Source organism: Rhinoderma darwinii, chromosome 3 (assembly GCF_050947455.1).
Source record: "Rhinoderma darwinii isolate aRhiDar2 chromosome 3, aRhiDar2.hap1, whole genome shotgun sequence".
NCBI classification, from domain to species: domain Eukaryota; kingdom Metazoa; phylum Chordata; class Amphibia; order Anura; family Rhinodermatidae; genus Rhinoderma; species Rhinoderma darwinii.
Genome location: NC_134689.1, coordinates 14,997,450 through 15,004,618, shown reverse-complemented (window position 1 = coordinate 15,004,618; position 7,169 = coordinate 14,997,450).

Genomic DNA, 7,169 nt, shown 5'->3' with positions numbered 1-7,169 from the left:
CTCCTGCATAATCTTATCGGTACTGGAATGTAGATAACTATTTTTTTTTGTTTTTGTTTTTTTTTTTTAAAACTAATTTTTGAGCAAGTTATGAACAGTTTTTAGATTTATGCTAATTAGTTCTTAAAGACTTAACTGGGCGGTTTTAACTTTTTACCAAGTGGGCGTTGTAAAGAGAAGTGTATGACGCTGACCAATCCGTGACCAATCAGCGTCATACACTGCTCTTCATTCATGCCCAGCTTGTTTCACTGCACAGCGTGATCTCGCAAGATCACATTGTGAAGGGACGACTTCCCACAGGTCTTTCACTGGAGCGAAGGAAGAGTCAACAGACATCGCCTACAGCCGTGCCAGGACGTTTATACATATCTGCAGCAGCTGGAGGCGATGTCTCTTCAGTCTTCCGTGGCTCCGGTGAAGGACCTGTGGGAGATCACGCTGTGCAGTGAAACAAGCTGGGCATGAATGAAGAGAAGTGTATGACGCTGATTGGTCAGTGTCGTACACTTTTCTTTACAACACCCACTTGGTAAAAAGCGGGAAAAAAAAACACCCAGTTGGTCATTAAGAACGACCGTATTTTTCAGACCATAAGACGCAGTTTTTAGCAAGAAAAAAATAGTCCCTGCGTCTTATAGTCCGCAGTCAATGGACCAGGCATCGCCGGGCCCCATGACCGCTTCATTACTTAACCCCTTCCTGACCTATGACATTGAGCTGGGGGGTGATGTATGGAGTGGGCGCACGCGCTGTCCCCGCTCCATACAGTTCAGGTGTCCGCTGCCTTTTACAGCGGACACGCTGCTCTAATGACCAGGAACAGCAGTTTCGCTGTTCTTGGCAGTTTAAAGGTGTTGTGGATACATGTGTGATTGCTGCGGGTCTGACCCCCCCCCCCCCCCCCCCCCCCCCCCAGTGATCAGGAGAACGGGGACCGATAGTTACTAAGAGCACTGCACGAGAAGCTTTGACTTCTGCTTTCTATGTCCGGCAGCTTCATAGAGATCAATGGGATTCTGCGAGCGGCTCTCCATCGATCTCTATGTAGCTGCGGACAGATAAGCCGGACACAGAACCCGGAAGTCCAGGCTTCTCCTGTAGCGCTTCGGGCGACTCTCGGTCCCCTGTTCCCCTTATTGCTGGGAGTCCCAGCGGTCGGACCCCCAGCGATTTCACATGTATCCCCTATTCTGTGGAAAGGGGATACATGTGTTTTATGGCAAACCCCTTTAACTAGTTAATAGCGACTGTGGCATTTATAGGGGTTTTTCTATGAAGGACACTTAGGACATATCCACAGGATATGTCATAATTGTCAGATGCCGGTCCCACCTCTGGGACCCGCACCTGTCTCTAGAATGGGGCCCCCTAAACCCTGTTCTAGCTTTGTGCCCTCCCGGCCACTTGATTACATGTGGAGTTACTGAAACAGCGTAACCTGCATGCTACGCTGCTGCCGTAACTGTCATTCATTATTATGGGAGTTAAGGAAACCGCGTAGCTCATCGAGTTACGCTGTTTCAGTAACTCCACATTCAACCAAGTGGCTGCTGGTTCAAGTCCCCTAGGAGAACTAATAAAATGTGTAAAAAAAAAAGATAAATTTTCAGAAGTGTAAAAAAATAAAGGCTAAAATAAAAAACCTTTTTCCCCTCCCCCAAGCACAATTAAATTACTTGGTATAGCTGCGTCCGTATGGATCGGACTTTTTACTATACCATTATTTAATTCGCAGGGTGAGCTTAAAGGGAATGCGTCGCTAGAAAAATATATATATATTTTTTAAACTGTTAGTATATAATTGATTAAACATTGTTCTAATTTTTCAAATTTTTGCACAAGTCAGGAAATATTATAAATTAAATTCTAATTTATAACATTTCCATGTGCTGGTCACTAGAGGGAGCAATTCCCAAAATTGCAGCATTGGCATGTGGTAAAGCAACCTCATTGCTTTATGCTGCAAAATTTGAGAATACACACTTGCTCTAGTGATCTCACAGAATCCCCCCCTCCTTTCTCCTGGCTAGTGCCGGGAGAAAGGAGGGGATTGAATGTTCAAACCTCCTACACTGTGTGCCGCCATTTTTTGAGCGAATGCACAGTGTAGGAGGATTAGATACAGTATAACACAAACATAATTACCTGCTCCTGCCGCCTCCGCTCCTAGTCCTTGCTGCTGAACATATGGCCGGAAGTAGTCATCTGTCCGGCCGTGGCTTCCGGTCCACATGAAAATGGCGCCCGGCCGAAGATCTTCCTTTTGGACTGTGTGGGAGTGGCGCATGCGCCATTCCCACACAGACGGCGTACGCTATAGTGAATGGAACGGCTCCCGTTCGCATTCACTATGGGGATGTATGAGCCGTATTCCATCTCTGTATGTGTCGTTAATCGACACATACAGAGATGGAAAAAAAAATGGCAGCCCCCATAGAGAAGAAAAAGTTAGAAAAAAGAAAAAAATACAACCCAAAAACACAAATAAATAAAATTTATTTGAACATACTAAAAGCAAAAACATAAAAAAAAATTTGTGACACCTTCCCTTTAAGAATGCAAAACCTCAAAATTTGCTTTTTGGGATAAAAAACAAAATAGCTCCTTGTGTCGGGTGCTTCTGTGTAATTGGTGCGTTGTTCACTACATGATTTTCACTTGCCTGATGAAGACGCCGGTGCGGCGTTGAAACGCGTAGCAGCATGTTTTTTTTTTTGTTTTTTTTTGTAATTTATATTTTTTTATTATATTTACGTATTGTCCAGTAAAACATCTACATTTCATCCCATGGGTCTGTAATGAACAACGCACCAGTTACACGGAAGCGCCCGACACAAGGAGCTATTTGTTATCCCAAAAAGCAAGTTTAAAGACCACGTCGAGTAAACCCCAGCAAAGGAGGTATCCACCGTGGGTCCGCTCCTGAGGCTGGCACAGTGTACCGGAAAGTTCACCAGACAAGCAATAAAGTCAAGTTGTGCTGATGACCCTGCACAACCTTATCAGGTGAGTCGATTACAACTTCACCTTACAAAAGACATTATCAGTACATACAACATCACCCCAGAGGAGCGCCATCTCTCTTTTTTTTGTACCTTTACCTAAAGCAAAACCTCAAAATAGTTTTTTGGTCACCTTAGTGCCTAAAATATGAAATTTTAAAAAAAAAGTGCTAAAAAAAAATAAATATACGGGAAGGTGTCTGGTCAATAGAAGTGAATGTGTCCACAATTACGGACGATGTTTACGGTCGCGTGTATGGGGCCTAGCATTGATGCGGTCTACAGCATTCAAGATTTGAGTGGTCAGGCGAGCTGGCGATGACCCTTGATGGACCTCATGGGAGGTGGTGGTAAAAATGTCTATTAAAGGGGTTTTCCCGCAAACACCTGTCTCCCCTATCCAACATGTGACCGCTGGGACCCCCAGCAATGAACGATGACCCCCAAAATGGTCCATGCGAACGTAGTGCTGATCCGCATCCTCTACCAGCGCTCAATTCATTTCTATGGGACGGTCTCCGGCAGCTCCATAGAAATGAATGGAGTGCTGGTCGTGTATGCAAATCAGTGCTCCATTCTCATGACCTTCGGTCCCCCGTTCTCCTTATCGTAGGGGTCCCAGCGATCACACGTGTATCTTCTATCCTGTGGATAGGGGATACATATGTTTCTGTGAAAACATGTACAGCCTTGAAATCCTGGCGGTCTGCAGGTTACACATCACAATGTACTTTGTTTCTGTTCTTTCCTGCTGAGTCTAAAATTCAGTTTCCTTTCTTTTCTGGAATTTGCAGTGTCAATATATCCTGTTTACAGTGTTTAGACCCCGTCTAACTCCATTATGTTGTGTACATGGACGACTCAGGGGGGTCCCCTCTTAATATCATTAAAGGGGTGGTCTCAAAGTCAACCCCTGTCCATGTTCCCTCTTAGGCTATGGAGGTTATAGTGCAGGGTTGTCTGTACATGAAATCCTTTCTTTGGGGGTAACGTCAGGAGGATTTCCCACTGTATGCCGCAACCTATGCCACTGTATATGTATAGGCTCCCATTATTAAAAGAACTGTTTTTTTTGTTTTTTTTGGAATTGCAAAACTAAAATAAGTGTTTAATATGAAGTTCATGAGCAACCGTTCTGTCTCCATCAATCCCACTGCTGCAGCTGGAGAGGCTTTCCAGAGTGAGATTTGACCCTCCAGGCTGGAAGAGGCTCCCCAATGTGAACCAGAGAGGGTGATGCAGATTATCACCTCTGATAAGGGACCAAGTCCCTCCCCCGAGGACTGGTTGGCAGAGCGTTCCAGCACGGAGCTCACTCTGGGAGAAGAAGAAGACTATGGCCATGTGCACGGCCCACGATTTGCGGGTGACAATCCGCGGCCGTCCGAGCCGCAATTTACGGCCGTGCACACCACTTACGGTCGCGTGCATGAGGCCTAAGTCTCCAACCATTTTCTCCAAGTTACTGATCTGATAATCCGTCTTCTCCAGGAGCTGCTCTTGGTATCACTTTTTCGCCATCGTGCCGCGGTTGTCCGGCCACTTCCCTCTCCAGCCATGACGTGATCTTCTTTTGAGACTGCTTCAGTTTGTCTCGCTGTTGCTTAAGTTGCAGCACGGCCTTGTCTTGCTCAGTGACCCGGCTCAATCTCTCGACCGAATATGTTGCCCCCCAGTAGCTGGTCTCCTCATCCCCTCCTGCCCTGGGCCTCCATGCCACGCGGCACTCTGGTACTAGCGGGTTCTGTACGGAGGCTCACCTTTAGATGCGTTAAGTTTATGCACGGGAGCTTTGGTGGCGCATACGCCGAAGGTAGTTCTCAGACGTGATATGAAAAAAGCTATGATACCTGCTCACGTTGCATATTTCGCTGCGGAAAATACGCAACAAAACCGCAGGATACCACAAGAAGTTCGCAGGAAAAAAACACCTGGTGAGTTTTTGATGCATTTTTAGTCGCGGTTTCTACGGTTCGCTTGTAAATCGCAGCGTTTTCATGCTGCAGGTTTTGGTGCGTATTTCTCCAGAACCAGGGAGATAGGGTTCGCAATTGGAATGGCGGAATAAATTGACATGCTGCAGTTCCAAAAATACAGACCACGGATCAATTTACGTGCGGGTAAATACCGCAGCGTGTACATGAGATTCCCTGGAATCTCATTGCCTGTGCTGCTACTGTATTAGGGTATGTTCACACAGAGTGTTTTCGGACGTTTTTCGGGCCGTACACTACCAAAAAATCGGAAGCTGGACGCCTCCAAACATCTGCCCATTGATTTCAATGGGAAAAACGGCGTTCTGCTCCGACGGGCCATTTTTTTACGCGGCTGTTTTAAAAAAAGAAGTGCAGGCCACTTCTTGGGACATTTTCAGATGTTTTTGAGTTTGTGTGTGAACACACCCTTACGCGGCAGTTGTGCCGCACACAAATACGCGCGGCAAAACTGCATGGTAATACGCATTGTGTGCATTGACCCTTACAGCATGGGTGTGCCAGGAATATAAGACACAGCCATGGTCACGACTCCTAGTGAGGTTATTTCTCCCTTAGACGATGTTACGTCAGACTAACCTATAAACCGGCCTTGTCCATAGCAACCAGTCACGCTATTAATGTTACATTGTATTTAAGGCCAATCACGAGATTAATCAGGGCCGATCCTTGAGCCCTAGACCAACATTGGTTGGAGCATGGGCTTTGATGGACGCAGCTCTCCTCCCAATGTGTTTTTCACAGGACTTTTTCCAGGCAGCAATGGGATAAAAAAAAAACGAAATATAAATTTGTACACAACCTATACTTACGCCTAAAAAAAAAAAGATTAACGTATTCAAAAAGTTATCACTGAATTTGGGGGGTGGGCGTTAAAGGAGTTGTCTAGGATTAAAAAGAAAAAAAAACATGGCTGCTTTCTGCTTGTTTTTTTCTACTTCTTCTACACCATGTTTTTCCAATTTAAGGCTATGATTTTCAGACGTTGTTTAAACAACTCGCGATTTTCGTGGCGTTTTTCCGGCCGTTTTTGGAGCTGTTTTTCTATAGAGTCTATGGAAAAATAAGCTTTGTGAACATACCCTTACTGCACAGTGCCCCAGTTACAGGGGAAATCAGCCCTCTTATAGTGACTATTGTCACTAATAGGGCTGTGCTGGGTCAAGTAAGACCCAGCAGCAGCCTGCCACTAACGGCATCTTGGCGATCATGTGACCAGTCACATGATCACCGGGACCAATAGAGACAGCGGCGCGGCCGCTGCCTCTATTCATATCTACGGTGCTCATTGAGCGCTGTGTAGAAGAGATCAGAGAAGATAGAAGCAGTGAAAGCTGCTACTATCCTCTCCCCAGGGTCCCCGGCAGTCACTGAGAGCCGGAGACCCGACATTCAGCTGCAGGATCGCTCGGGCAGCAAGCTAAAACCCGTGCTGTAAATATTCTATGGCGCGCGTTCTAAGGACCCTGACCGCTGGCCGTAAATACACAGCCTGCACTGTGACCTGTGTCTGTAACACTTTGACCCCAATTTATCCACCATTTTAACTGCGTGTGTGTGTGTGTGTATATATATATATATATATAGCTGCCTGTTCTATGGGCTGGCACTAGGACCTGATGAAGGAGCTGAAACGCGTTGTCCGTTATTGCCAAATAAATACCGCCATCCGTTTGTGATGTTTAGCCCTGTTTTTCTTCCTACTGTTTGCTTCTAAGCTACAACTTTGACATTGATCATAATTTTGGGCTTGTACTATACAAAAAGTCCTTGATCAAACCCATTCAAGAACCTTTTTGTAAAGTACAAGACAAATTATGCACACAGCCGTATTTTGGCTCCAAACAACCTCGGGGTTCTCCATCCATGTATTATGACGATATATTTCACAGTGGCCCCATATGGTGTAGTACAGAGCTATGTGGCCCTCAGTCCAGTCTTCTGCACACGGCCCTTAAAGCCAAAGGTCACACCCGGCCATTCGGAAAATCTTGGCTCGAATACGTGTTTATCTGAACCAAGTTGTCCCAACTTATCTGGATATGAAGCCAACATCCTGAAGTAAATTTATTTTTTTTGCTAAATAAACAGTAAATTTGTTGAGGAAGTTGCTTTTTCCCGTGTATTTCCCCTTCTTTCTTCTGGTATATATCTACTTTTCACCACTGGG